Source organism: Cottoperca gobio, chromosome 5, assembly GCF_900634415.1.
Source record: "Cottoperca gobio chromosome 5, fCotGob3.1, whole genome shotgun sequence".
In the NCBI taxonomy this organism is placed as follows: domain Eukaryota; kingdom Metazoa; phylum Chordata; class Actinopteri; order Perciformes; family Bovichtidae; genus Cottoperca; species Cottoperca gobio.
Window position 1 is genome coordinate 20,880,113 of NC_041359.1, and position 21,086 is coordinate 20,901,198.

The 21,086-nt window shown below is 39.5% G+C and overlaps 1 protein-coding gene across 2 annotated transcripts in view; it reads right to left on the reverse strand.

Annotated features, from left to right (window-relative positions):
* ppp1r16b (protein phosphatase 1, regulatory subunit 16B) overlaps positions 1 to 14,000 on the reverse strand; it is a 79,563-nt gene extending 65,563 nt beyond the window's left edge. For both annotated transcript variants that reach the window (XM_029432439.1, XM_029432438.1), the window contains exon 1: positions 13,826 to 14,000. The gene's annotated coding sequence lies outside the window, so the exon portion shown is untranslated. The remainder of the gene's footprint in view (positions 1 to 13,825) is intronic.
* Between the last annotated feature and the right edge of the window lie 7,086 nt (positions 14,001 to 21,086).

Consider the following 21,086-nt stretch of genomic DNA (forward strand, 5'->3'; position numbering starts at 1 on the left):
AGTTCAAATTGTTCAGATAATTGACTGCAATTTTAAGAATCGATTATATATTAGTAATAAAACGAAAAGATAGAAAAATAATGACAGAGTTGTAGCTCTGAAAATAAATCATTGAAGGGTTCCTGCACATCTAATGATAATAGTCTGCTTACTGTTTTCTTTTTTCATTAATTAATCAAGTTAATTAAGCAGGATGACATACTGAAATGTCTTCTTTTGTTCTACTAACAGTGCAAAACAAATGTGCAAAATAACTCAGTTAAAAATGACATAAAACGAAGAAAAGCTTAATATATTTAAACTCAAGGTGACTCAAACGATTATTAATTTATCAAATTAGTTGCCAAATTAATATAAAGATGTCAGCATACACAAGAACATCATGACACGGACGCAAACACACACCACTTTGTATCACTAATAATGTCAGTAACAGCGACATTTAGCAGCGAGGAGGCGTGTGCTGTGTCAGGACGCTCTGCATGGAGACACAGTGGCAGCAGTGTCACACACAATGGGCCAGTGTGTGTGTGTGTGTGTGTGTGTGTGTGTGTGTGTGTGTGTGTGTGTGTGTCTGCATTTTATCTACATGCTCAATGTCATGAGAAAGTGTGTGTGTGTGTGTGTGTGTACACTGTGTTTGCATGCCTGGCTGCGTGTGAAACAAAAGGGACATAAAACTGTGTCCCTCGAACTCTGCCCCCCCCCCGCGCCCCCACTCCACTCTTCCCCCCCAATCCTCATCCCGAGTCCCTGAGACACATGTGAGTGCTTATGTCTCCCAGCTAATTCGTTTAATCACCTAGTAATACCAAAGGCAGGCCACGCTGATTTGAAAAGGACCAACAAAAGCATTCAGCCTGATAGTAGCAGGAGTTGCAGCAGTGACACCCACCATCATTCACTGCTCAAATACAAGCACTTCACTTCTTAAAACCGTATATCACTCCAACAAGATCCTTAATCAGTGGACTCCCATGGTTCCAGGGCCATGAAGCATAGGAGACAATTCACTATTAATTAAAGTTAAGAAAGACTGAGTGTTTGGCTCCTCTTGGCTGTGTTAACTTCTTACACCACATCTTGAAGAATGCAACGGGATTATTTTGTTAGGGACATTTCCAAATGAAAGAACTCGATCCAATTTCATGTTTAAAAAATGAACAACACGGCCTCTAGGAATGATATGCCCTCTTCTAATTTCATGATTTAGCTGAACCATAGGGGCTTTTGCTAAATGAATTGAGCCTTATCAAAGCGGTAAGGTCATTGGAGACAAAAGTAAATCCGTAACATTAGACTGTGTGGTAATTGTCAACACGCTCCGTCTGTCACTGGTGAAAATGACGTCCTCAGCTGACATTAAACTGGAAGAGAACCAATGCAGAGCCCACTCTTTGCATACCAGAAAAGGCTCGACAATGTGTGGCATTTACCACATGCTAATAGGTGCTAAGCATGTAGCACACAAAACATCTTAATGTTGGATGGGTTGCACTAAGGCTGAACTCATGAATCAGATCTTTATGATTGTTGTTGTGGATCTAAAACAATAAATCCTGCTTTTGACTTTAAGAACAATCCTGGTTTATCACAACTTCGCTCTTCCATCATTTAATCAAGTACTGAGATCTCAAAACACAGCGACGGGGCAAGAAACAGGAGCGTTCGTATTATCAGACGGGGACAAATCCTAATATGACAAAATGCAATTGAGATGTCAGAGTAGGTGAAATAGAAAGAATGTCACAAGCAACATCCAGCTTTTCTCGTTCTCCAGAGTAAACTTGATCAAACCTACTAAGGGAGGGAATAAAGACCAAAGCTTACTGTTGACGACAAGAACCACAAATATATTGTTACAATATCCACTTTTATGTAACTTACAGTGTTCATATATACACATCACCTTGTTCAAAATGACATTTTCAAATGAACACATTGGGGACATGACGGATGGTGTTGACGGCGAGGTACTCTGACAATCTGATGTACCATTGACTGGAAGCCACTGATAAAGTGCGCCTGAAACCCAACCCAAATGTGTGCCGTTATCCCCATTTTTAAAAAGATAACCGTTTCTCAACTTCAATTTAAGCCGTTTGGAGCAGCTGTGAACACTTTTGTCTTCCAACGTGATCGGACGATACGTCGTACAAACTACTTCTTTTAAAGCATTTCAATAATCGCTCACTTATTGTTGGTGTGTTCTTGGTTTTCTCCTCGGACTAAATTTGACTGACTGTGGTTTGTTTAAAACTTTAAATCTTTCCGTTGTACTTGTGATTCCAGATCTAAGTACAATGTTATCATCACAGATAACAAAAAATATGAAAACAATGCCCAAGTTGTAATAAACCCGACGTTTCCTTCACTGATCATACAGTAGCAGCGGCTCTTCAACTTAGTTTCTTGGTTTATTTTATTTCAGAACTGCAATTTTACTCAAACGTTCTCATTATCATACACTGGCAATTAATTTGGGCCCTGAGTCCATGTTTTGGAAACACTTCACAAAAGGCTAATGACACAGCACATGGCCATTAAAACAGGAAGCAGTTGGTTTTGACTGCTGCACTGAAGTTTGACATCTGACCTTTCTGACAACCGCAGCCATTAGCCGAAACACGACCCCCTGGCCATGTCAGAGTAAAGTCACTGAAGTCAAACTGACAGAATGCAGGTCTGAGTTTGGAGAGTCGACACACACCTTAAAACACAGTGCTAGTCACTGTACACCCACAGTGTAGAGATTGAAGTACTACTGCAGTTCCCCTCAGTCAATGAATCACTGATTCATTTTCTGTTTAATGCTGCTTTTCATTAGATTAACCTCTTTTAAATTATGTGCTCAGATTCCAGTATTATACACGTCTGTGTCCTCTAATGTTGTTCACTGTATACGAGTTACATAATGTCTTGATGCTACATACACTAATTATGTATTCTATATGCTAATCTTTTAATCAGGCTTTATTTTTGCTTCACCTTCACCTACAATGATTTTCATTCATGTCTCCGTCTCCATGTATATCTTTAGTTTTGCCATGGAAGAAAAGCAGATTTCATGAAAGTGCCAATTTCATTATTGTGCATCCCATTCAATCAGCATTCAATTGGAATGAGATTACTTTTTGGAAATGTTCAGATCTCTTTCATGTTCATTTTATTTTCTCTCCCATTATGTTGCGTTACGTTATGGACGTCTTTCTCGGCTCCCTTAGCAGTGACAGCAGCCGTTTCCTTTTTCAACAACAAAAATGAGAATAAAAAGGAGACCTTCTTATTCGGTGGCAGAGGGGAGCAGAGGAGTGGAAAGAAAAAGCAGAGTAGCAGCTGCTGCTGTACGTAAACAGATAAACAGAAAACAGGGCAGGCTTCAGTGAGCCAGAGCTCCTCGAACGACACACACACACACACACACACTATTAAAATGGCTTCTTTTTGATACCTTACTTTAACAAATATAAACATGTTTTTCTATAAAAAGCTAAAATTCACATTTTTGGAACTCAATTTTGTTTCTTGCAGAGAGTTAAAGGAATAAATTGGCACTGTACTGTAAACTGTGAAGGTAAGGAAATCCACCCTACCAGCACTTCTAAAGCTCACTAGTTAACATGGTGTTAACATTGTATATTTTGTTTGTTTAATCTGTACAAATAACTAAAACTGGTGATGCTTTGAGTTGATGGCTTATTCTTAAAATCAGTCTTGAAAATCATCTTTGTTCTGGAGCTTTTGACTGAATCACATGCCACTTCAAGAACACTGCACACATTGTAAATTGCGTTTCAGGTTTAAATCTGAAACGATCTGATCAAAGAATACTGTAGTAATCAATAATACAGATGTGGCCAGAAGTGCAATGCCACATTTGGTACCCAGCCCTAAATATTAGGATCATTCCAACTGACTGGAAGATGAACTGAGCAGAGCGCTCTGATTCATGAACAGGTTGTTGTAAAAAGAAAAAAATGTGTAATTTACTTTCCATAGGACTGCTCATATCAGTGTCCCATGAGATAACGTATAGCCAGAAAGCGTGTTTCTATTGCAGCACTGCACCACTTCTCCATCGCACCAGTCAATACACCGGCTTTTCTCACTCCCTCTGTTTGTCTTTCCATCACGCCGTCACTCCTCCATCCCTCTCTCCCTCGGCGTCGACTAAGAGGACGTTTTTATTCTGTCTGGATTACTTGTCCTAGTTGGCGCTGGGCGTGCTGGTGGGGAGAGAATTTATTTCCTCTTGTGAAGCCTTGATTTAAAGCACTCAGGTCAACTAGATTCTGGGTCATTGTCTCCCCTGTCGTAGTGAACCAGGGCAGAGGTAGATATCAGACTGCATGTCGACAAAAGCAAAGTGTTGCTACAGGATGGCCAGCTGCATTTAAAGCTTTAGTTTTTGTGCCCACAAGTAATTCAATATTCCACAGCAATAAACATGTAGAAGCTCAACTCCGCTCATAAGCACCCAAACTACATTAGTTTATGCGCACATAAGCTGTTTACTTGATGATTTTAAATACAGAGACGGTAATCTTGCAGTAAATATACATTTTCACTGCCAGGGCTAATCCTGCAGGGCCTACTGACCAAAATGTAAGTGACCAACATATTAATCGCTGCTAGTACGCTAATTATAATTCCTGTTAACCTTATTCATGGTTGTACTTTGTCCTGCCTGACACAGCCAGGTCAACACCGCTCCAGGGCCAACAGTACATTGTACCGCCTGCAATCCACTATTTAGCCAAGCTGGACAAAAGAACTCAGAACTCACTTCAAATCATCTGAAAGGAAAAGTGTAAGACGTAGAGGTCAATTAATGTCTATGAACAAATCCTGGGAGGGAGGAAAGATTGTAGTTCCAAGACTTGTTATACTTTCTGTACTTGTGATGGGACCAAACATGTCTGGATTTCTGTAAGAAAAGACTGCAGGATACTACCTCCAAGTAGCAGCAGTTTGTCTTTTACAGTGTTCTTACCTTATTGGGCAAATTCCAATAATACTACTTAATTATTTAAAGAATCTGCTATGACACTAGAACAAACTAAATCTGCTACTTGTTTGACGTCATTACATTTTACCCAGCATGCTTTTTGCAGCATGTTTCTATAAAAAAAAAAAGTATCTTCTCCTGCTTCTCCATCTTGATTTTGACATTTTGAGAAAGTGGAGGATGCAGAAGACAGAAATATGATGCTAAATATACTTACAACTAAACAAGCAAAGACGAACAAACCTGCTCTGTGTTAAATATTGAGAGATGATGAAATACGCTATCAATCTGCTACAGTGTCGTTGGTGTGGTGTGAATAAAAATGAAGTTTTACAAAGTGGAAAACACTTTGTATGCTCGCTGTAGGTTCTTGTGCTCTCCTATTGGATTCAGAGGAGGAGTTTTCTTCCCCCAAAATGAAAATGATGTGAGGAATGGCAAGTAAATAAAACAAAAAACACGGGCCCTAACCGCCACACAACCAATAACATTGCGTGTTAACAAAGTGCAGCAACAAATTAGCAAAAAAATGCATTTCTAACTAACCCACCCTTTTGCCTCAGAGAGACAAACTCCCATCTCGTTTGTATATTGTAAACTTAAATCTCCTAAAAATGAACTGTAACAAAAGGGGTTAAGACGTGCATGCTTTTCTTCCATGTGCTGCAGAGAGACAAAACTATGTCAACTGACACAAGCATACAGAAACATTTTCCATTCCTGCACAAGCCCTCCACAGTGTCAGCAGCCGGGTGGAGGGAGGCCGAAGCCTCAGATTACCCTGCAGACAGTGTGTAAACTGAAGGATTTAGAGCACTCTTTCTGTACACCTCGTAAGCTCCTTGTTTATCTTTGCTAGGTACACTGAGGTTTCTTGTAGGAGCCTTTAAAATCTATTTAACGTGTATTTTGAGCGGGTGCTTGTTTTTTATTATGCAATGTACCAAAAAGGAGATACATCTCAAATGGGACATGAGGTCAGAATCTGTTCTATTAACTCATAGGATTAAACCTCATCACAAAGAGGAGGAAACATACAGCGAGTAAGATGGACTACCATGTTTAGTGGGTATGGGCATTTCAAGCAAAGGTACCATTCTTTACAGATAGATCATTTAATGACGACTCAATTAATTGACTACTCATTACAGCTACAAATGCAATTCCTTCCTCGTTCATTTGTAAGCCTTTTTTATTAAACCGTCCACTGGTTACATCCATGTTTGCTAGCTTCTCCTTGATCGTCTTTGCAGGCGGATTACTACCCCCTTCTTCGATCACTGCAATAGCATGAAACCAGCGGCAGGAGTGTGCATCACGTCCCCCGTGTGCTCACGCTTGTACGTGATACAAACAAAACAAGGACCCACTCGTAAAACATTGCTTCACAACGCTATTAACTTCACATGTTACCTTTACCATGGAGCTTTACTTTGTTTCACAACATACGTGCCATCTCTTACACATGCATTGCATAACCTATGCGACCCAAACATTACAACTCAACAGACTTTTTCAATACACAATAGAAGAGCAACGTGTGAACTATTGGGAAACTCTCTTCCAGATAATTTAATCAGAAATGTTGCATGTTCTCTGTGTGTAAGAAGCTTAAGTCTTCTCATCTAGACTCAGTCATCTGTATTCCTGTCTTACAGTCAATTAGGCTAACTTTGAAGGAATATGATTCACCTCTTCTCACCAGCAGGCACTCTGCAGTACAGATTCATGCAGTGCCATGTCTAAAAATGAGTTTATTCTTCTTACTCTGCTTCGTTATTATGCAAGCCTGTAGTTTCCCTTTGCTTTTCATCTCTGTTATTGTGTGGCTCCTTCTATTCCTTGAAATTATTATTTATTTATTTTTTATAAATGGACGGCTTTTATTTCACCTGCCCACCACGAATCGATTGCTTTCTGTTAAATCAGCAGAACATTGTGCAGGTCTGAAGTGAAGGCAAGACAACCAGCAGAGATCTAGACTCTCCGGTCAGGGTTGCCCACCTTCCCTGACACGACACTGATCCCTACTGGAGTCAATTTAGAGTTTTCTGCAGATTTTGTTGTGTAGATAGTTTAACAAAAGGACACAACCTCAGTGTAGGAAAAACCCGGCCTGCAGCCTCTCTGCACAACAGCAGCAGCCCATGTTTAATGCCCGCTGTCCTGTCCCGGTCCTGGGTGGGGTTATTCGTCCATCTGCTCCTCGCTGACATGAGCAATTCATGTTTATTTTAGACCAATCTGTCTGTTTATTTATAAAAGGGTTTGACCACAACACACCCAGGCCTCCTGGTCCTAGCCCGTCCTAGCCCATCCCCCCCGCTGAAGTTATCCGGTTCACTCTAATCTCAAGCAAATTCAGGAATATCCTCTATTTTTATGTTTCTTTTCTAAATTGTTCCTCCTACTCTTTTTCCCTCTTTAGTCTTCTCTCTGGCTCTGCATGTCTGGAGCTCTGTCCCACTGTTGAGTCATTGTGTTGCCTAATGATGGTTTGAGTCTCAGGCTAAGACCCATCCAGAGTAAACAAGGCTTAGACTCAGCCATCCTGCAGTAAGTGTCACTTCTAATCCACTACTAAACCAAGATGGGTGCGCAGTGAGCCTCCACTGTCCCAGCTACTGTGACATGGCCGGAGCAAGAGCTAACCATGCTGATTTATCATTTTACTACATTACAGAACAGAGATCTGTCTGTATTTGTTAGTTTCAGAAAACCCAGGGCAGACAAAACAGATGAGAGTACAGTTGATCTGCACAATATGTTCTTTCTGCCAGAGTAAATTCACATAAAAAAAACATCATCCTGTAGCTGAAATATTCCTTTTGCAACCAAATCTTTCTTTTCTGTGTTCTCTCCTGCTCCTCTATCATTTCCCGGTTGCGGTCGACAACAAGCAGGGCCTGCTCTAGTTGTTAGATAAATTGATCAAGAATGATTGTGATTGGTGGTTTGCTGTGCAAGCAGAGTTCTCAGAGCAGACTTCTATGTAGATTAGTCATGAAAAATGTTTTCCTTTTGTATCAAGCAGCAAATAAAGTTGTAGAATGAGGTGATAGTTGGCCTTACTTGACATTGCCCGTCCTGCGGTGCAAAAATCGCAAAAATAACATTGACAACATATATTTGGTCAAAAAACGACTTTCCTCAGGTTCATCCATTTGTGATCCGATGCAGTTTCACACTGCTAGTTTAGTTTGAATCTGGGACACTTAAGGATTCACGGCTCATTTATTGTTATCATAATGCAATAATACGGGAAGATACCGTGGGGCGGTGATAGTCTCAAGGTCCGCTGCACTTAATCCAATCACCACGCTTCCTTCTCCTTCTCTTAAACAGGCTTCAAACAAACCTAATGTGAAGATAGCATCATTTTATGACATTTCCAAATGATCTCCTGTGTGTGTGGTGTGTTGTTTACATTTGAAGTAAATAATGGAAACAACCTGAAAGGTAAAATAAAAAATAATGGTTCTCAAATCTCAGTCGATATTGGGATTCATATTGTTGCTGATTTACTTTTCTACCATGTGGTCATTTTAATGTTAGAACTGTTTTTGAGTCACATCTAAAAAAGAAATAACGTTCCTATATACTAAATTTCTTTTAAAGCGGTCAACGTGATTGTTTTAAGACCTCCTGCTGACAAACAAACAGGACAGAAACAACATACCTTCCTTAGTGGAGGTAATTAGATAGCTGGACTGAAACCCAGCGGGGACTTTGACCCACAGCAGGAGAAAACTGACAGTCATTGTGTCATCGGCGGTGCAACAGAAGGCCACATAGCTGAAGGAGCATCAGTTCTCACTGGTTTATAAAACCTTAAAGGGAAAAACATTAGCGGTTAACAGAGCGTGGTATGTGTGTGAGTAGTTTGTGTGTGTATTGAGGGTTTTCAAGCACAGCGAGCCATCGTCAAAAAAGGGCAAAAAATGACAGTTGAGACACACACACACACCCTTCAACTGCAGCTTTGGCCCTACCAGGCACCAGAGTGGGCAGTCAATTGTAGACCAATGGCTGTAGAGCGCAGACAAAGATGCAAGACAGAGCAAACCAGACATTAAAAGGCCCCATCTCAAACAGCAGAGGGGGAATTCATAAAAACAGCCTTCAAAAAGAAAACACACACACACACACACACACACACACACAGACACTTGCAACACTTTCGATGTTGGCTGAATTTTGTCTTTGAAGTTCACCAGCTGTGTTCTCTAATCTAAAAGGCATTTTGCACATCAGGAGAGCAGAATGAATGAAAGCATGAACCTTTATGGACAGTGAAAAACAGTTGGAAAGCAATGTAGATATTTGATATTATGAAGATAACTTGGATAAGACGTGGGAAAATCCAATAATTCCATGTACATATGAGTAATGTGCTGAACACAAACTAGACCAGAGAGGCTTGCTTGCGTATTTTCCACAACAATGTGAGGAAAAACATTCACAATGCCCCCCTCGGTCAAACGCCTTCCTGAACACACAGTGCAGGCCACAAACTCTATGAGCTCACTTCCTGTTCACAACACTTCACTGACTCTGATTGGTGGTTCTGCTAAAGACACAGTCTGCATGAGAGGTTGGGCTTTAACACTGAAACATGTAATGAGCTACAAATACAGCACAGGGTTTTTAAAAAAAGGATGTAAAACACTGAGTTATAAAGAACACTGTTTATGCATGAAAGCCTAAAGAGACAGGAGTTTTACTTTTCCTTTAACTGCTTCATGGACATCAGTGTGAAGAAACATAGATGTTGAGAGTGAGTGAAGACGAGGTTGCTCTAAAATGTTAACTAAGAAAAAAAAGTTTCATGGTATGAACCTATATTCCAGGTCACACCAGAAAGTAGTAAAAATGGTAGCAAAATTCATTAATTCATTCGGCCTGATGTGAGGAGTAGGAATGAGTTATGAAAGGGGTGTGAAGGTGAAGGGTCATGTGTAATGAAGGTGGTTTTTTGTCTAACAGAGTGTGTGTAGGGATTAATCAATTGGTATACAACCTCACAATACTGTGGAAACCAAAGGGGACGTCTGCAGATGTCCACCAACAGCCCAAAACCTAAAGATATTCAGTTTACATTGATATAAAGCAGAAATGATAAGTTGGAGCTAGGTGACAAATAACTCAAATAATTTATCAATAAGATTATTTTTCTGCCCGTCATTCAAATAAACGATTAAATCAACAAATTGTTGCAGCTTTAGATTTGATCATAAGGACTGGGTGGTGTACGCCATTTTACTTGTATGATTGTTGAGAAAGTTTTGATTTAGTTACATGTGGAACTTTATGCAAAAGCACAAAGAAAATGTATTTAAATTTTGCGAGCAAAACCACTGAAATGTGATTTCAGTCTGAAGTTTTGATTTTAGATTTCTAATATTTACATTTCCGATAAGTGGATGGATATAAAATTCTAGTGTGGCCGAGCTCCTAAGAAATAGGAGGACTGTCTGGAGCCATAAAGGAGTCTGTAATCCTTCTATTTATCTGAAACCATAAAAAAAACAAATGTGGAGACATGGTAACTTGACAGTGACTATCTGCAAATTAGGAGCCACACACACACACACACACACAAACTAAACGGACACACACATACACACGGTGCTGATCGATCGGGGTGACATGATGCTAAAGCTCTTCTCTACAAAACAGGGTTGTGGTTTTATCCTCTCAGTGAGTGGTCACACGAAGGGTTCATATATCCCAGCATGCACCAATCAGCAGGGGATCCACCATTATGTCTACTGATCACTTAAGTATTTACAAAACCCAAAAATCTGAGGAGCGCGAGTATAACTTACATTTACATCCTCACAATCCTGTCAGTGCATACAGTTGAATACACGCGAGAGAACAATAAGAAATGGGAAGATGCTAATGCTTTCGCCCGGCTTAACTTTTTTGGGGGGGAAATGTGTGTGAAGGCAAATGCATCTGAGCAACTAACACACAACTCTGAAGACAAACCTACATATTCAAATCAACATTCATGGTGGGACAAACCCAGCAGGTGTAAAATGTAAAAAAAAAACACTTTGATGATTTCTAAGTGGACAAGAGACGGGGCCGTGGACTTTATACGCCCCTAAGTAGCCTTAATAGCTGCCCTGAGATTTGCCTGTCTCCATATTAAGACAACAGATTAGCAGACGGCGCCTGGTTGGTAGCTGTAATCAGAACGCTGATCTAGTATAATCGCTTTCCGATAGTAATCCCGCACACTAATTTCAGGCACGGCTCAGAGAAGGCATCTTAATCAGCAGGAGGTCAAGAAGGAACATATTTCCAATGCAAACATGAGACTTCACAAATGTCATGCAACAACTTCTATGTGGTGGTTGTGCGTCTGTGTTGACTTGCTTTGATGTCATTCACAGACGGCACCCAGATCCATTCCTAGTCGTATTTAAGGATAAAGTGAAGCCGGTGTCTTTCAGAGTGCCTCCTGGGCCGCTTCTGTTTCAATATTTTATGAGCAACAGCCAAATCACCGTGTTGGAATAATTAAACATCGGTTAGGGTACAAAACTAGAGAGAATATATTATGGAGGCAGCTCATCAGCGGAAAGGAAGTACTGAAGCAGCGCAGTGTGGCTCCTCGGAGATCAGAGACGGCTCACTCAGAGGAATCTAATTTTGCCATTACACCGTATACAGCCTAATGATTTATTGTCTGGAATACCAGAGGAGCTGTTGGGCTGTATTGCGGAGGAATGCATTGCTTATGCTGCTCACATGTGTGTTGAAGGGTCTGCATTAGGTACACACAATAATTGCAATAAGGCAGCTGTGAGTACTAACAATAGTCATGTTCGTTGACCACAACATCCTTGTTGATCATTTTGGGGGAGTGGATTCAGAGGGAGGTCTGAAGGGACGTGCTGTCAGTGTTGCCAACTTGGCAACTTTCTCGCTAGATTTAGCAACTTTTTGAGCTAGTGCCGTTAGCTACTTAATTGGAAAAGAGTTGGCAACACCAGGTTGGGTTTTTCAGATTGGATAATTTTCTTACTCTTGCTGGCTTCTCCAAATTTACCTACCCAAGCTTTACCTTTGTATTGCATTGTTTTAACTTTACCGTACAGCACTTTAAACCTTCCTCTGTATGTGAAATGTGCTCTATAAATAAAACTGCCATGCCTTGCTTTTACGTCTTCTTGCATGTCTTTGATGTAGACCTGTAGGTCGTTTTCAGGTACTTGCAGGTTTGCATGCACAGATAAATACACAGTCTGTGTACAGGAAGTGTGTCCACATTTGGGCAGATTGTACTCTCTCTAACAGTCCATTTCTAACATGAGCTGACAGCCAGTGCAGATGCTGAAAGGGAACAGCAGGAGAAAGTGCTCAGGACGTCTCTACACATCAAAGATTTAAAAGGCCAACGCAGCCAGGCAGGGATACCACCTACCTTAACAAAGTGTACATCTAGCACAAAGTGACACCAACAAAGGGATGATGTTTTCAGTCTTTTGTGTGAACATGAGGCAGTGACAGCGATAGACAGCCCGTTAATGGTTCAATTACAATGCCGTCATGGTACGAAAGGATTTTGTAAATGTTTAACGTGGCCTTGTCTGTATTATAGTGCTGGTGTTGCGATTGGTCAGGAAATAAAAACAACAAGCATTTAGATAACTAATCTTCTTATTTATTTATTTTATCATTCTAAACTGAAAATCTTTGGGTTTTGTTGGTCGGACAAAACAAGATAATTGATACGTCAGCTTGGACTGGAAAATGGGATTTTTCACTGTTTTCTAGTATTTTACAGACGAAGCGATTCATCGAGAAAATAATCAGCAGATTTATCTATAAATAAATGTTTTGTTAGTTTCAGTCCTTTAAGTAAATTCCAGCTTCTTGAATGTGAGGATTTTCTCTTTTTATATTATTGTAAATTGAATATCTTTCATGTTTTTTTTGTTTTTTTACTGTTGGTCCTTTGGCAGACAGTTATAATAATCGATGTTTAGTCATTCATCAATCAAACACATGCTGGCTCTAACTTCTCATGTGTGAGGATTTGCTTCTGTTTTATATCACTGTGAATTAAATATGTTTGACACAAAATAATAAACGCTTTCTATATTTTCTGTTATTTTTATAGACCACCAATTTCTCAACACATCCATGGAGAATGGAAATAACAGTCACCAGGTGACTCGTGTAAAAGTATACAAACCTATTTTTGGATCATAAGGAAAAAAAACTCTCAGACATGTTCAAAAATGTAAAAGGTGTGCACATATTTTCCATTCAAAAGTTTAAAAACACAGCTACCTCAGTTTACAAAAACCTTAGTTTCCTTACTTTCCTCAGTTCTTGTAGAGGGATTTATAAAGTAACAGCACTTTTGCAAAGTAAATCTCTGCAGCTTTCAGCAGTTTCAAACTGTGTCTAAGTGTCCAAAGTATCTGCTGCAGATATGCAGTAGTGGTTGTCGGAAAGCCATGTGAAACATTGCAGCGGTGTAATGGCAACATCCCGGGAGGATGTAGAAGCCGCTCTGCTAATCTCAAACCGCGTAGCTGAATTCACAAGTAGCGGAAACGACGGTTTTCACCGGTTTGATTGCACGTTAGTGAGACGTTTAGTGACCCTTTCGAAAGGCGGTAAAGTGAGCTAGCTAAAACTGCTCAAAGAAGAGCAGGAGTCAGGCATGCCTCTCCTCCTCCTGCCTGACGCTTCTTCCTCCTCTACTGAGAAAAAAATGCTCTTTTTTCTTCCCCCTCGTTTAGTTTCAACCAGTAAACGGTTCACCCCAAAAAACTAAATGTGTGCACTCACCTCACTCCGGGTCGAGATGTTCACATGGAGGCGAGAGAAAAGCGGAGAACCGGCAGAGAAATCCTGGAGGTTTAAACTTGTCCCGTTAGTAAAGACACAGCAGGACTGAGGAGGAGCAAAGCTCAATGTGTGTGACTCTGTGTGTGTGCGTGTGTGTGTGTCTGCAGAGTCCCTCTCTCTCCTCGCTCCGACAGCGAGTCACTCCTGGAGGGCGGGGCTGAGAGGGAGGAGGAGACTGGAGCGCACTGTGTATGGCAGAGGTGCACAAAGTGGGGCCCCCGACACCGTCAGGGGCCCACAAAACCACACACCACCTCAGCGAAGTTACGTTTGTTTTTATTGGATGGAATTGAATTATTATAATGTTGCATGTGTTTTGCTTTAATTAAGACACACTACTTGGTCATAATATTGTGCCTCGAACTTTGACCTCATATATCCGTCATCAGTCTGTGCTCTCTCTCGGCGGCTCCTTCGATGTGACCTATCATCTGCTGTGCAGAGGATTATGGGTCACAATAGACAGAAGGACATGCTAGCTAGCATACTGCAAAATGCAACCAGATGCAGCAGGGCTTCATGGGATTTTTTGGCAAATTGCATTTGACATAATATGTATTGGTAGAAACTAAATCTTTTTCTGGCATACTAAATACTCAGGTACTATGGGTACTGGAATGCACACACTTTCTTTGCAAGACTGAAAGTCTGAATCATATGGTGGCCCTGAGAGCTTAACACACTGCAACTTTTTTTAAACACATGCAAATAGACAAAACACAAAAAAAAGTGACGCACACGGCTGCAAAATGCTTGTTGTTGCCATGGTTTGTGACTCATTTAGTAATTTAACTCGGCTTTACTTCAGTAGTGTTGGAATATATATATATATATATTTTAGGTCCGACATCAAGACTGTTCATCTGTGCTTCTTCGTTCCTGTATTTAGTTGTGTTTGGTCTATTTGCATGTGTTTTCTACTATGTGCCCAGATTAGGTTAATCATTCAATAACTCTAATGCTTGTTTGTAGCTCTCGATATTCAGAAAACTCTAATCAGACTTTCTATTTAATTTATTATTTATCAGTATCAAATACGTCAGAAATATACTGAAGCTAAAAATAAATCATTGCATTGTCTGCACAGCCTCTCTGGTGAGACAGTAGACCTCGGAAGAGAGCGTCTCTCTGAGTCTCTCAGATATCTCTCCCACTAGGATTTCCTCTTTATCTTTGCCTACTTGTGTCTCCTTTCCTTTTTTAATGTTCTCTTCTTCTTCTCTTCACTCCCATGTCTGTGGTCATACCTCGAGCAAACACTCACCCACAGTGTCATTATCTTCATTCTAGTACCACTTGGCACTTGGCCACTTTTTACCTGTGCATTTCTATTATTATTGAAAAATAATAGATGTATGCTGCAAATGAAACATTTAAGATGAAATTACTCTTTGAAATTTGATGTTTTAGGGAGAATATTAAGGGTTCACATATAAATGTTTTATTTGTCTCATGCTCATACAATATGCAAAGTGAAATGGAAGATGGCATACTTTTCAGGTTGTGCTAAAAAGGCTAGTGTGCATTAAAGAATAATATATAAAATAGGAATAAAATATATATATAAAGGATACAGATGGGTCACAGGTGTAAGACCAACTATACAATAACACTTTATAAATAATAAAATAAAACTGTAAATATAGCAATAGCAGATATGTTTTGAAAGTAACACAATCCCACAGGAGCGGTAATGTTATCATTGCATTTGTAACCCAAAATATACAGTATGTACTGAAATAATGATATCCCAAACTTGTAATGTTTGCACACATGGATACAATGGGGAAATACAAGCATGGAAACAGACTGATCTGAGATTCTGGGTCAGCAGTAATGCTTGATGTAGTAAAGTATTTGTTCATACTGTACAATCCCCTTTCTCCTCTTTACCCTAATCTTCCTGGTCCCATGGCAGCTGAAAATGGCGGGCAGGCTTAAGACTTCACTTTTTGCATATTTTATGGATTTGCACTTGACCCACTTCTCCTAAAGAGCAGAAAGGGCTGGTTGTTTTTTGTTGGGAGTGGCACGACAAAACAAAGACTGCAAAGTAACAGTTGAGAATGAGGATCAGGTCTTTGCAGTGTCTCTCAAATTGGCTCTGGAGTATTTTTTGGGGGAAATTCTTGCCAAGAAGATTAATGCCTCATGTTTGCGTCCCTCATGTTTGCACTTATTGCAAGTCGCTTTGGATAAAAGCGCAAGCTAAATAAACTGTAATGTAATGTAATGCATGCTAAATATGAAGTTACAGCTTGCAGCCGTTTAGCTTAGCTTAGCGCGTACACTAGAAACAGGAGGAAACAGCTAGCTTGGAAGCCACTGCCAGAAAATAGTCTGACCCACAACTCCAGATTAAATATATAGCATGTCAGTTTTAGAGGTGTCGGTAGGTGGATATTGTGGCCTTTGGTCTGACCCAGGCTACTTGTTTCCTCCCGTTGCCAGAGTTAATGCTAAGCTAAACTAAGCTAACCATCTTCTAGCTCCAGTTTAATATTCAATGGACAGACATGAGAGTTTCAATCTTGTGGTATCAATCTTTGACTAGCTTAGTCTTGACACAAAAGCAACTAGTCCTTTAACTGTGTTCACTAGAGGCTTGAGATAACTGTAATGTGCTTTATAATGATTAATCTGATCATTAAGCGTTAAATTTGAAAGTGAGGTTTCAAGCCAGAAGTTTTCCATCGTCAGTGTTCGTTGTTTGCAGGCAGACGAAGAGGCGCACTGTTAGTGACTAATGACAAAATTCCGACACAGAAAATATCCGATGCTGCTGCAGCTCTCTTCCTGAAGAAGCTTTGCAGGAAAAATAATCTTTCTTTGTGTGATGCTATTAAAAACTGTATTATAAATCCGATCCAACAATGCACAGCATGTATTTGTGCCCTGCGTTGATCCACCCCTCTCCATTATCCTTCTCTTCACTCTGGATCAGTACCAAGTAGCTGCCGTGAGCGATGAGTCCAAATTATCAAGTCTCCCCATTAAGATATTAGCACATCAACGCAGATGGGGTATGCTCTTATTATCCAAACTTTTCTTTGTAGTCAATTGTATATCAATCCAACTGTTATTTATCACAATGTAATTTAAGTAGTAATGCATTTCCCCATTCTTTTTTTTTTTAAGTGCGCTGCAGTTTATATTATTGACCACCGTCCTGTGGTTAACAGCGCTGAGTGAACCGACAGGCCTGTCAATACTATAATGGGCATTGCTGTGAGGATACTTGAGTAATGGATTTGATGTAATGTTTCACCAGTTTCTATGTTTTTGTGTTTGAAGTGGATATAAACTCAGAAGATGCATTTATGAATCAATAATACTTTGTACTTCACTATATTTCTCAGGGAAATATTGTACTTTTTACATACGTTTGACAACTATTGTCTCAGATTCCGGTTTTATATACGAAACGTGATCTGTTCATAGAATATGATGCATTGTTATTAAACTACATCATAGAATATAAAGTACTTTACCTTCACCTCCATGATAATTGTTTTAATCAATTACTTACCCCCTGTTACCTTGAATTCTTGAGATTTGTCTCGCATGAAAAAAAAGGATAAGATTCTTGTGAATTTAAGTAAATTGGGGAAGCGTTTAAGAACAGAAAGGCTATATCAAGACATCCGTTAAAGAAACTCTCTCACAAATTGTGAAGTATAATCCAAGTCTCATTTGTCCAGTCTTATGCTAAGTACTTCCCAAACACATGCATTTTCACAAAAACTTTACTGTTTAAAACACTTCATCTTAAACTGTACTCGCACGGACAAGAAGCGTGCGTGCGCAAGCGTGAGACCGCTTATGAGCCTTGGATTATACTGCACGAGTTGTGTGAGAGTTTGTAAAGTGATGTTTTGCTGTTAAACACGGCCCCACATAATTAAATTCATCAAGAACTTTCTCTGTTTTTGCATTCTTCGCTCACCGTGGAGGCATTTAAGGTAACACAGGATGAGTTATCGATATAAAAAAAAGATAATTTTGGGAGGGAAGTATGCCTTTAAGTGAGTAAATGATCTGAATACATCTTCCAGCACTAGTAGAAAGTTAGCTTCTCATGTCATGACTCTATTTCTATCTGTCTGTTACCATCCTTCTCGAGTCAAACTCTGCACATACATTATTCTGCGAACATCCAAGTGAAGTAACAACAAGCAAAATGAGCACATGAGCACATGGACGTCATAGGGATGCAAATGTACAGTTGCAAAAGACACATGTTGTCTCGTAGTTCATTCAACTAGCAAGTAGGAACACTTTACAGGCATGGAAAATTGAAATAGTGTCTGCTGCTCAATTGCCTGTAAGGGCTCCGGAGGGGGTTGTATCTCCTGGGGACAGCAGCATTTTTCAATAGCAGAGTGACTCGAGAGATTTGAATGAACTGCGAAAGTAAGTGTGGAGATTAATGAAAGGGGAAATAATTGTTTGCAACTAATCTCTCATTTCTGGTTACTCTCACAGACTATCTACAATTCCCAGTGATATAAAATATGTTTTATTACTGTTCAAAATAATCAAAAGGGCTTTGCAGAATACAGAGAATTTCTATATGTATGAACATAAATCACCACATTCACTTTATGTAGACTATGCTCTAACTCTTCGGCCCTGCAATAAAGGGGAAAGACATTTCACTTCGCACATTTTTCCACTGACACTCAACCTGGTCCTCAACCGCAAACCTGAATTACCTCCTGAAAACGTTTTACGCAGTCTCAAAAATCCAAATGTGGTAGATTTCTTTTTTGCAAAACTTCTGCTGTGCAAGCAATTCTTCTGAGAACTGAAAGGATGTTCTCATCATTATGGCCCAAGGAAAGAGAATCCACAAATAAGTGGGTTTCCTGGGAGCACTTACTCGTGGTTATTTGCATATCGCTGGTGTCTCAGTTGAAGGGAGGAATCGGGAATTTAGAAGCTGGAACAAAACCATAAAAGCATAAAATATAATGTTTTGCTTTTGGACAGTTAGATTTGTTTAGTTGTATTCTATTAATAATTCTTTAAGCAATTGCATTTCTTGTCATCCACAAATGCATTATGATACACAGTGTCACTGTAATGATTGGATATGTTTGATAGTGAAATGTCTGAACTGCAGTGATTCTTTAATTAAGTAAAAGTAGCAATACAATCATGTAAAAACGCAGTAATAAAAGTACAGAAGTATTATCAACAAAAAATAATGTCCTTAAAGTACCAAAAGTAAAAGATCTGCCGAAAAAGGCATTGTTGACTATTGTTTATAATGATTTGTATAATTAAGTAGCATTTTAGTTTGGTTTAACTACTATATATACAGTTAGGTAGTAGTACAAGTGGTTCCCAACCTATGGTTTAGGCCCCTCCAAAGGGTCACATGATAAATCTGGGGGCTTGTGAGTTGATTATTGACGTATGAAAAAAAAAAGAAAAAAAAAAGTTCCACATTTATATAGTTTTTTTATTTTTTACACTTCTAATTCTAAATCTAATCTTTGTTTTGTTTTTAATATTGGATAACTTCACCTCTTTGCAGCTCAAATTAGTATTTAAATTAAACCATCTGAGGAAGTTTAAATTTGTCATAGAAAAACGTGACAAGGGGACCTCAACTACACACTTCTTTTTTGTAAAATGTCACAAGCCAAAAATATAGACAACAACTAGTTTAATCTTATGCAATGAATTGTATTTTACAAGCTTATCATATGTCTTTTCATGTACAATCTTAATATGAAAAGTGTCAACTGTCATATAAATGTAGTGCGGTAAAAGGTATGTTATTTCTCTCTCAAATGTAGAAGTTAAAGTAGCATAAAAGTTTTACTTAAGTACAATACTTGAGTAATGTGGTTTTCCATCACTGCAGGCTCACATCAGTTGGATTCTGCCACTTAAACAGTATCGAGCTCCTCTCCATCCTGTCATAGCAGCCAAAGATTACCACTCACACGTCACGCTGAGAGGAACAATAATGCAGCTCTGAAGTAAGACCTGCAGGTCTGAGTGTTCTTTTGGAGGATTTGACAGTAAACCAGATTATGTTGCGACTTCTCTTTGGCAACATAGTGTCATTCTCTTTCTTCTGAACTGGCATCAATATAAATAATTACTCATCTTGCCTCTTCCTCCTCTTGGCTGCCATATTGTGCCAGTGACTGTGAAAGCCTAAAATGTAAATATATGTATTGATCCTGATCAAGCACTCTTCACAGCTCTGGCAGTTACTGTATGAAAATTACTGTTTTTATTTCAGTGGGCGCAAAAAAAATGACAACGCACGTTTCCGAATCTCAAAACATTCACCAACCATAGCTGCATCAGGTAATTCACTCTCTGCTGGAGGCATGCTGCGGTCTGACTCTGCAGCAAAGCTGCTGTGGGAGCTCCTCCGAGGTTTAAGATGGAGTGCAGACTCTGACAGTGCAGTTTTAGTTAAGCTCTGAAATATTTCCCTTAACTCTGATAGACCACTGAAATGTGAAAGAAGAATACTTGACCGCAGTTCACCGGAGCATAGACTTTTGTTAAAATAGTTATTGTTAAAAATCTCTGTGTAATCCACACCCTTACCACCCAACTCTTTAAATTCCCTCAAGCAAGGCAGTCACTCCCAGATACTACGCAAAGCCTTCATCTGGTGCAACACTCCTTCCCTCCCTTTTCCTGCAAGTCAGCTGCACCTTAAACATGTATTTGTCATGTAAGTGCCTTTAGTAAGATCAAAAATCAACCAGTTTACAAATAACTCTGGTCTCCAGAGTGTAAACAACTGAACCTGAAACAAGTAATGAACAAACATTTGATCAAAATCAGAGTAAAACGCCAGCTGAGTGATTACAATGCATTCCATATAACCACAACGTCCTGGGTTCGAATCCGGCCTTGGGACCTTTGTTGCATGTACAAAGTGGGGGCCCCCTTTCTCCAAACTATCCTCTGTCAAAAAAGGCAAAAAAACAAACAATAAAATAATCAGTTTGAACACTTAAATCTCTTCAGTATTGATCAGGAGAATCCACTCTCTTAAATGTACTGAATGTGTTTTGCAGAAGCACGTTCTTGCAGAAAATGCTCCCTTTAATAAATTGTAATAACAAAAGGATGCCGTTCACCCTCATTTCCCTCTTATTACCCTGCTCTGCAGCTTTGCGTACAGAAAGATAAGAGCTCTCTCTAGTGGTCTCTTTAGTAA